Genomic DNA, 11,425 nt, shown 5'->3' on the forward strand with positions numbered 1-11,425 from the left:
TTGTTTATGCAACGGTTGTATAACCGTTGCAATAGATTGCATATGGCAACGGTTAGTGCTTTTGCCACTTTAGCTACAGAACCGTTGCCTCTCTATAGGAACCGTTGCTGTAGCATCAATTTTTGCAACGCTTTTGTAACCGTCGCAGTAGACGTATCTTTGGCGACGGCTTTTGGGGTAAAAATATCTATTGGGTCGGATTGCTCCCTCCTCTTTTTCCCCCATTTCACTATGCTAGTCCAACTCTATTCTTTTATTTTTTTTTATCTTTTATCTTTTAATTAATTATAACATCTGCAAAACTCCTAAAACTCCAAATAACCTCAACACACTCAAAGACCTAAGGAACAAAGTCTCTTCCAAAATTCTTCAGCATTTTCTTGAGATCTATGGAAGAATCATCCCAAATCCATCATCAGTAGTTGTACATGTAAATCATCACCAGAATCTGTGCCAAATAGCTTTGGAAACCTGTATCTATATAGCATCTCGTTGCCGGTAGTTGTACATCGTTGCCGGTAACTGTAAAATTCTATTGGGTGACGGATTTTGTTTGTAAGATAAGTGTGTTTTGTTGGATAGATGTTTTAGCGATCTTAGATTTCGTTTAGTCCACATACTGCTTGTTGCATGTTAAATGTGCAGAATCTAAAATCCCTAATTTAAGATGTGTGGTAATGTATTTAAGATTTGGGAGTTTCTTGATGAATTAATCATCTCTTTCTTGTTTCACTTACTAATTTCTTGTTGAATTAATCATTTTGCTTTCTATTGAAGCTTTGAATCTAAATTAGGGACATGTTAGGGTTTTTTAATATTAAAATTCTACTATTTTTGCTCTTTATTCTTAAAATTGGGGATCTGTTAGGGTTCTTTTGCTTCTTGACATTTTTGTTGGATCTTTAAAATTGATTGATTGCCCCTTTTTAAGTCTATTAGTGGGTTTTAGTAGCTGCTAATCATCCCTTGTCAACTCTTTCTTATGAATCATCTTAGAAAGTCAGTAAAATCATCTACGGAAGCACAAAAAATCTAAGACCAAGGTGTTGGTGTGTATTTTATCAGTGGTCATCTTTGGATTACTGTTGAGAATGAGTTTTGTATGCTTATTTTGTGTTTTGGTGTGGTTTAGGAGGTAGTCCAAAAAGTTGAATGATTCTAGCATGGCTCTTTCCTATTAGCTTTAGCTAACTGTGGCTCCAAACTCTTGCCTGCTAATGGATGAAGTTGGTCTTGTGGGTTTGAAAGCAGCATTTTGTTTTCCTTTTTCTCATTTTTTAGTTGACTTAATTGTAGTAGAATATTCTGCTTTAATAGTTAATGCCTTGTAGCCTCATTTTACAATTTTAAGAGACAAGAAATTCAGTTTCAAATTGATTCATCAAAAGTTATAAAGAATGTCATGTTACTTCAGTATTTTGCATGACATGTTACTTAGTTCAATTGTAAAATCTATTTAAATTATTATAAGCGTGATTTCTTTGTTCGTCTGATTAAAGTATATTTTCTTCCAAGAACGTCATGTGACATGCCCAGCTTAGAGCTAACGATATAATTAATAATAGCATGGAAAGTAGGAACAATTATACAATTTTGAGCAATTTTGCACCTCTGGCAGATGAATTGATTTGTCATGATGCTTCGGTTCTATGGCTAACACACTTGTAATAGTGTTTTAATTGAATATTGCACACTTGATTTTAATGTGCAGGACTTTAGAGATTTTTCCATGGTTTTTCATTTGAAAATATTGTTGCTATTTTTCTGTTTTAGCTTACCATAAAATCTTCATTTTGGTTATTTGTTATTGTGTTGTGTAGTATTTTAATGTATAACCAGAAGTTGGAGGAATATCCTAAGAAGGACCAACTCAAGAAAGTGAAGATGGCAATCAATCAGTTGACGCAATTACATCAGCCATAGAATCCAAGCATCATGGACGCGTGAAATTGTATGGGTGGGGGGTTACGAAATGAGTTTTAAAAGGAAAAGTTGGAGGTTCTGGGCCTCTATAAATGTTATAACGTGGTTGAAATGCTAGCTATATCCGATGCTCGTTCATCGGGAGAAGATCGATACCTCTGCACCACAAACTGCTATTCAACAAATATTTCATCGTCCATCTACTAGTAGTAACAAACAAGGTCAGTATTTATTTTAGATGCTACACCAACTCTACTCTTCTTTCTCTTCCTCTTATAACTTTCTATCTACTATAAATACCCATGATACGTACATACTTAACATCTCTCTCGTGAGGAGGATTACTGGAGAAAGCTATATTTCTACAGAAACACCAGAATTTTAATCTAAGATAGGAAAAAAGGGGGAAAAGAATAAAAGGGGGAAAAGACCACATGATGTAGAAAGTTAAAATTTCCAGTACTTGTGATAATAACTATGGTAATTATTTGACTCTGCACAGCGAGTTACTATATTTGATTTCTTTGCTAGATTGAGAGATTTTCATTCTTACAATTGATTGATCTATTCTCATGTACAATTCATGTGAAGAAACTACTATTCATCTATTCCTAGATAACTGCCAAGTTTCAAATTTTCCTTTCTCTGCCAATGATCTTGATTTGATCAGAAATTGAAAAAAATTAAATGGAGTGAAATAAAGTACTTATTGTAAGTAACTAAGCATAGATCTTTGTTTCCAACCTCGTCTGATTCTTGCTTCCCGTCTGTTATTGTGATGATTCCTGGAATTGATTAAATTCAAAGAATCGCTTGTTTCTTTTGAATGAAAAGGTAGTAAAGGATTGGGATATTGGCTACTAGACAAGGTGCAATGGGTTTAATTACCCTGCAACTCCTCTATACTTAGATATACTTCTAGTAAAACCAATTCTTCTTCTGTAAGAAAAAAAAACACAATTTGGTTATGAAAAAGATTTCTTAAACTAGAGATAGAAAATTTGTGTAGTTATTAAGTATATATGTACCTTCTTAGTGAAATGGGTGAAAGTTGATGTACCCAGTACTCGATGGCAGTCAAATCATTTATATACTTATGCTTTTATCATTAGTCTATTTGAAGTAAAAAAAAGTTAAGTATAGATGAGCTGTTGATAAATCATGTAACATTGCCAAAAAGATCAACATGACTTGAATGTTATCTCATACTCTTATTTATCATGTAAATGAATAAAGGGACCACAAAAGCAGTGATGACCTTGCTTAAGAAGATTTCAGTTGTTGATGAAGTTTTAGATATTTTAGGAATCTTTTATTTTCGTTCATTTTGAAACTTATGATACTCTTGAATTGTAAAACGATTTGATATTTTGCTCTTATGGATATTATCAGTTGGATAATTTTTTTTTTTTTTATGAATTGTTTTATTTCATAATTTATATAAATTTTAGTGTATTACATTTAATTATGCATAATTATTTATTTACACTAAGCCTAGTATGTTTGAAATGTTGCATAGCTTCTATAAGCTGTTGCTATAGGTGCTGTGAGCCGTTGCTATACGTTCATTACTAGATTATAGTCTCAATAAAACCGTTGCTACAGTTATTCGAAACCGTTGTAATATCATAATCTAGGCGTTGCAATAGCTTTAACAACCTTTGCATAAAATGATATTGCAACGATTATGAACCGTTCCAATTGACTAAAAATTTCGTTGTAATAGAAGGAAAAACCGTTGTAATAGATAGTGAAATAGCAACGGTTATACAAACCGTTGCAAGTACCGTTGTAGTAGAGCTATTGCGACACGACCTGGTGAACCGGTCCTTAAACCGTTCCAGTAGCTCTGTTGCAACGGTTACCTTGTCTATTGCAACTGGTCATCAAAAACCTTGTCTATTGCAACGGTTTTGCAGCTGTTGCCATAGGACCAACAATGCCTCAAGTCCTGGGGCATTGTTATTGATGATAATTGTGTGGTGGTGTGCCTACCTTGTGTGAGTCATGCATTTTACGTTTTGTTATGTTGTTTCCTATGTGTCATTCGTTGTCTCTACCCTTGTTGACTTGAGTTGTGATAGAACACTTGCACAAGCATACATATAATTATTCACTCATGTCAGTTTAATAAGATGAACCTTGATGTTTATTGAGCATTTACATGTATTCTCGTATACTTGTCTTCTGTGTGAAAGTTGTACTAATGGCACGTGAGTTGTCCTTGCGGATATGAGATATTCCTCCTGTTGGCACGTGAGTTGTCCGTGCGGTTATGAGGCATTGTTGTTGCTAGCACGTGAGTTGTCTGTGCGGATATGAGATATTGTCACTCTCTTAGTACGTGAGTTGTCCGTACAAATATGAGGTACTAATGGTATTGGCACGTGAGTTGTCCGTGCGATTGTGAAGTTTAATGTGGGCACAAGTGTCACGACCCAAAGCTCGACCTGTCATTTTGGCGCCTATCATGATACTAGGCAAGCCGACAACTCATACGTACCAACACATGTAAATTAAAAATATACTAAACAGGTTTAAATAAGTGAAAAATCTCATAAAACTAGAAGAAAGCGTCAGAACTCAATGCAGAATTTCCCCAAAACTCGGGTGTCACTAAGTACATGAGCGTCTATATAATGACTAAGTTTGATACGCTGTCTTGAAAGTAGAACGAAATAAGTAAAAATGAAAGATAAGGGAAGGAGAGTCAAGGTCTGTGGGCGCCAAGGCAACTACCTCGATAATCAAAGAACGGCTGAAAACTCCAAGATCATCAACCTCCATATCCGGAAACACCTAGATCTGCACACGAAGTGCAGGGTGTAGCGTGAGTACAACCAACTCAATAAGTAACAAGTCTAACCTGTGGTTGAAAATTGTGACAAGCTCGCACAGTACAACCCACATACAGAACTAACAGTACAAAAATTTGCAGAAAATAAAACAATAATATCTCAAAAAATTCATAATTTGCATGTAAGTACAAGAATTTAGACATGCTTCCAGGTTTAACACTCAAGCTCAATACAGGTAGAATATGTCAAGTCGGAATGATCCGAGGAATATAACATCTATATATCTATATGCCAATATGCATGTTGTATGTGATGCAATACAATGAAAGCTTCACGTACTCACACTCTCAGAGTACTCACCCTGACTGTCTCAATTCTCACTCATCACACTCAATCAATCAGCACAGTACATAGCAGATCCAGCTCGAATCAAATATCTTGAATCAATAGAACTATGCTCACTATGGGTGTTCAGACTCCGGAGGGGCAGATACTGCCCAAGTGCTATAATGAGCCAATCATGACATGAATCAATAAATCATGCTGCGGCGTGCAGCCCGATCCCATAAATATCACTCATAAACAGGCCCTCGGCCTCACACAGTCATCAATCTCTCCAGTCTCTCGGGCTCACAACACTCATGCTAAGCAGCCCAAATAAATGATACATGATGTGACAATATATGATATCATAGACTAAGATATGATATGCAATGATGAATGTGACTGAGTACATAACTGCAATTAAGCAAATAACTCAACAGCAAAGAGCGACCACTGTGGGTCCTAATTTTACCTGCACATAGCCTAAACATGTTTTCTAGCATAAATCACAGCTCAAGTGCTCTAAAACATAGAGTTCAGTAATAATATTGAGATAAGATAGCTACATAGTTCCATGGAATCGACTAAATCACAATTACTATGGTGTACGCCCACACGTCCGTCACTTAGAATGCGCGTCACCTCAATACCAATAACATATCACGTAATTTCAGGGATTCATACCCTCATAACCAAGTTTAGAAGTGTTACTTACCTCAAACCGTGCAAATCTCTACTCCAACAAGCCCTTGCCGCGCGAATCAGCCTCCGAATGTCTCGAATCTAGCCACAAACAATTCGATACAATCAACTCAAGCTATAGGAATCTATTCCATATGAAAATGCTAAGTTCTTAATCAAAAGTCAAAAAGTCAACTAAAAAGTCAACCCCGAGCCACGTCTTGGAATTCGATAAAAGTTACAAAATTCGAAGCCCATTCAACCACGAGTCCAATCATACCAAAATTACTGAAATCCGACACCAAATCGTCACTCAAATCCCCAATTTTAACTTTCTAATCCCTAGCCCAAAACTCTCAAAATTCCACCTCAAAAACACACAAACTAGACGGAAAATTCAATGGGGGAACAATATTATTGAATAAAAATGATCAAGAGTGACTTACCTCAAGAAACCCTCTCAAAAATCGCCTTAGTCCGAGCTTGAAATGTCCAAATTGATTAAAATCACGAGGGATTCATGCCCTCAAAACCAAGTTTAGAAGTGTTACTTACCTCAAACCGTGCAAATCTCTACTCTTACAAGCCCTTGCTTCACGAATCTGCCTCTGAATTTCTCGAATCGAGGCACAAACAATTCGATACAATCAACTCAAGCTATAGGAATTAATTCCATATGAAAATGCTAAGTTCTTAATAAAAAGTCAAAAACTCAACTCAAAGTTAACCCCCGGGCCCACGTCTCGGAATCCGATATAAGTTACAAAATCCAAACACCCATTCAACCACGAGTCCAACCATACAAAAGTTACTCAAATCCAACACCAAATCATCACTCAAATCCCTAATTTTAACTTTCCAATCCCTGGCCTAAAACTCTTAAAATTCCACCTCGAAAACACACAAAATAGATGGGAAATTCAATGGGTGAACAATATTATTGAATACAAACGATCAAGAGTGACTTACCTCAAGAAATCCCTCAAAACCCCTCTCAAAAATCACTTTAGTCCGAGCTTGAAATGTCGAAAATGATTACAACCACGAAAGCCCTTGAGTTTTAAACACTGTCTAGCCCTTTTCGCTTCTGCGCATCATTTAACCACACTTACGGTTCCACTTTTGCGGTCAAAGCTCTGCATCTGTGGAGTTTCACCGGACAGCGCCCGCACCTGCGGCCTCGCTTCTGCGGACCTGCCTCACCAGGCCTCCTTTTGCTTCTGCGATGCCCCTTCCGCATTTGCGAACTCGCAGGTGCGGAAATTCCCTTCGCACTTGCAACTCCCTAGCTCACCTAAATTCGCTCCTGCGATGACTCCTTCTCTTCTATGGTTGCGAACCTGCGACCAAATGCTTCGCAGGTGCGATCGCACCAAACTTGGTGCACTTCTGCAATCCTTCAATTCCAAATTTCGATCTGTTAATCATCCGAACACCACCCGAGGCCCCCGGAACCTCAACCAAATATACCAACAAGTTCTAAAATACGATACGAACTTAGTCAAGGTCTCAAATCACATCAAACAATATCAAAAACATGAATCGCACCTCAATTCAAGCCTAACGAAAACTAAGAAATTCCAACTTCTACAATCGATGCCGAAACCTATCAAATCACGTCCGATTGACCTCAAATTTTACACACAAGTCATAAATGATACAACAGACCTATTTCAACTCCCAGAAATAAATCCGAGCCCAATAATCACAAAGTCAACTCTCGGTCAAACTTATCAATTACCAAAACTTCTAATTTTCCAACTTTTGCCATTGCAAGCCAAAAAAAAACTGCGTATCTCCAAATAACTATCCGGACACGCTCTAAAGTCCAATATCTCCCAACGGAGCTATCGGAACCATCAAAACTCCATTTCGGGGCCATCTACACATAAGTCAAACATCTGGACAACCTTTTCAACTTAAGCTTCTAACCTTGAGACTATGTGTCTCAACTCATTGCGAAAAATCCCCGGAGCCAAACCAACTACCTCAACAAGTAACATAACAATAATTGAGTATAAAATAAGTAGTATATGGGGAAACATGGCTACAACACTCAAAATGTCTGGCTGGATCGTTACAACAAAATGCCAAGTGATTAGGGTTCGTGACTTGGGACACGCAAATTGTGATTATGAGGTATAGCACCTCGGAAAAATTCTTGTATAAATCTTGTGTGGAAACGGTTGTTTATTGGGTTGTTACATGTTTCTCCTTACTTGGTTTCACCGGATTTTAATTGTACTCAGCTTACTCTGTGGCGTTATTATCTGTTTGTTCCTTGTTGTTAATTGTTGTTTCCAGTTCTTAACGCGGATATCGTAACATTATTCTTACCATGAATTAGCTTTATATTGCCCTCTGTTACTATTATATTCATAATTGTACAGGTTATTACGTCTAATAGGTGTCTTGACTGTCCCTCGTCACTGTTCCATCGAGGTTAGTCTTGATACTTACTAGGTACCGCTGTGGTGTACTCATGCTATGCTTTCTGTACATATTTGTGTAGATCCAGGTACTCTGGAGTTTGTCTATTATTAGCTAGCCGATCGAACATCGATGTGGAGACTCAAGGTATACATGCCGTCATGTTCACAGGCCTAAGAGTCACCTTCTGAAGTTTATTTTGTATTGTTTATCTCTATTCCGAAACAATTATACTTAGAGAATTTCTAGTGAACTCAGTAGAGCTTATAACTTGTACTACCAATTTTGGGAAGTGTGTTGTTGGGATTCTATTTCAGTAGATTATATCAGTTTATCATACTTGCTTTAGTATTTTGTTAATTATTTTATCAAGTTATTATTAAAGTTAGGCTTACCTAGCCGTAGAGACTAGGTGCCAACACGACATCCTACAGAGGAAAATTGGGGTCGTGAAAATATCGTATTAAGCTACTCACCTCGAACCCCCTAACGGAATGCAAATGCTCAAAAACTATTGGTTGGGTCGTTAAAAAATACTGGCAAATATTAGCTCATTTTTGTTGCTAATTCAGCATCGAAGGCATTCGTTTTCTCCTAAAAAAGACAGAAGGAATCGTCTCGCAAACAAAACAGTTACTAGGTTTAAGTGAATTTACTTCGTAATTATATTTTCATTACCACTCCAAACAACAAAAAAGCAAATGAGTATTAATTCTTTTACTATAAACGTTTTGGTATGCACAATAAAATCCAAAGAATTCTACGAAAGTTAATTCCACCTCATCTTCGGTAGTGAACTGCTTCTTTTCCGTAATTGGTTCATTTAGATTTACTAGTCATCTGAAGGAAAAATTTGAGTGAGAAATCATATTTGGAATGAACTGTAGATTATTTACCTTAAATTAAGAGATAACAATATACACTTATGAGTAAAAGGGTGGGAAAGGTACTCACGACGTCTCATTTTAATTGATATTTTAGCAACAACAAAGAAATTCCAAAATAACTAGTATCACTTAGGAAATAACCAAGACATAATTTATTATTTTTATCAATCTTACTCTTGCTATTTCATTAAATAAGTCAAAAGTGATTAGTAATACTCACTTTTCAGAGTAGCATTTAATAGATAAGAAATTAATAATGAAAATTTAGTAAATAGTATCTTGTATTTAATGTTTTTTATGGAAATACTAAAACCTTAAACAACACTTGAAATGTGAAAGATGGAATAATAAAGATGATTTTTGCTTTAGAAAATATCTAATGTGATATTTTGTTATGATAGTTTACTTACAGTCATTTAATTCTTTTCAACAAAAAAAAAAAGAAGATAATTATGATTACCACAATCTCTACATAATAAAATCTAACATAATCTTCTTCATCAATGCAAATAACACAATGCACTATATAATAATTCATCATGACTCACAAAAAGATAGGAAAGATGAACTCCAAGAGAACATCAATAGTGATGTTTTTTTATATATCTCTCTTTTGTGAGCCATTCATCTGGAGATTTGATAGAAGATGTTTGCAAAAATTCTAGTGATTACAAATTATGTGTCAACACTCTTAGAGCGGATCCTAAAAGCGCTTTTGGTGATCGGATAGGGTTGACACGTATTATGCTTCAATTATCTTTAACTAAGGCTAAGAACATTCAAAGTCAAGTCATAATTCTATTGAATCATACTACAGAGCCTATTCTCAAACAAAGCCTTCAGATTTGCCGGGATAATTATGGAAATGCTGTGTTTATGCTTACGAACTCGATTAAATATTTTGATACAAGTGACTTTTTTTCAGCGAAGATTGATTTAGCTGCTGCCGTGAATTGCTGCGTCACTTGTGAAGAGTCATTCACTGAAAGAGATCCTACACGCAAGTCCCCAATAAAACCAGCGAGTGATGATTTTTTTCATTTTCTTGATGTCACATCGAGTTTGTTAGTCGTTCTTTAAGATTTGTAGACCCGTTATATTTAGCGCGGTCTTGAAACAAAGAATTAGAAAAGTAAAACCAGTTTTCATTTACTATGTATGAAACATTGTGATTACTGCTTATGGTTTATGCTAAAGGTGAATAGGGTGTTATGTAAGTTGAATTTACTCATCTTCATAAAGCAAGTTGTTTCTACAGTTAACTAATGTGCGTTATTTGGTCGAATAGGAAAATTTAGTGCATTGCTTAAATTTTTCTCCCCTTTTAAGAAATTTTTGTAAATGTTTACCTTAAAATCGGATAATAATTAAACTTGTAGGAGGTTTTAAGGACACGTGATTTCACCTAATATCAATTGATAAATACGATGATTAATAACAGAAATTAACAGTAAAGTAAAGCAAATCAGTATTTAACTGCAATTCAGCCCTCGAGCTAGAACGCCCTCGAACTAACTGAGAATAGAGTTAGGAAATATGAAATAAACTGATGAACAAGAGAGTATAAGAGATAAAGAGTATTGTATTGTTTAGATATGCGAGGATAAGATGGTTTACAAATGATTAGGACCCCCTTTATATAGTAGAGGAATTTCGTTTATGGTACAATTCTAATTACAGAAAGAAATCCCATGATTAGCTAAATAATTGTTCCTGAGTTGATCCGTTCCGAGATTTCCGCCATGATCTTCGACCGGTCCCGGATATCTCAGCTTTCCGTTATTATGCTATCTTCGGTCTCGCTCGATGTCTATCTCGTTTGGTCTCGATCATCACTGGTCTTGATCTCAACTGATACTTCGAATTCCGAGCTCGGTACCTTATCCTCATGTCTTGGTCCGATATAACACGGGGCCAGTTCTCGATCCATCATCCTCGTCTCGGTCAATTAACAAATTCGGGTGGGCTTTATTTTAACTGTATACAGATAGTCCCCTCGTTTTTTGGAGTGTAATGACAAGAAACGAATTGAGTCTTCGATAGTTACCCCGATTTGCCATGACATCATCATCGTGACATAAGAGACAGAGGTGACCGAAATATCCCGTCGGTACAGTTTTCCAGGTTTTGTGTGTCAGTTAACGGTCGGTCTCTAGTAACTTTGAACCGTCGTCGTGAAACCCATAAATAGGCCTTTTTTCCATTCTTTCAAACTTTTCTTTCAATCGCTTCTGCTCTAATCTTCAAAGCTCTTTGCATCATTTATGTTCTTCATCTGCAAATCTTCAAGTTTCATTATTAACCCCTTTTCAAAACACCAAATACCATCATCTTCATCCTTCTCCAAACCCAAAACTAAATGGCAAAAACATCAAAGACAAT

The 11,425-nt window shown here is 36.1% G+C and overlaps 1 long non-coding RNA gene across 1 annotated transcript; it reads left to right on the forward strand.

Annotated features, from left to right (window-relative positions):
- Nucleotides 1-202: 202 nt before the first annotated feature.
- LOC117280338 (uncharacterized) lies at nucleotides 203-7,438 on the forward strand. The gene is made up of 2 exons (XR_004510868.2): nucleotides 203-518; nucleotides 1,821-7,438. It is a non-coding gene; the product is annotated as an uncharacterized lncRNA (long non-coding RNA).
- Nucleotides 7,439-11,425: the final 3,987 nt, after the last annotated feature.

The sequence above is a fragment of the Nicotiana tomentosiformis genome, chromosome 11 (genome assembly GCF_000390325.3).
Source record: "Nicotiana tomentosiformis chromosome 11, ASM39032v3, whole genome shotgun sequence".
NCBI lineage: Eukaryota > Viridiplantae > Streptophyta > Magnoliopsida > Solanales > Solanaceae > Nicotiana > Nicotiana tomentosiformis.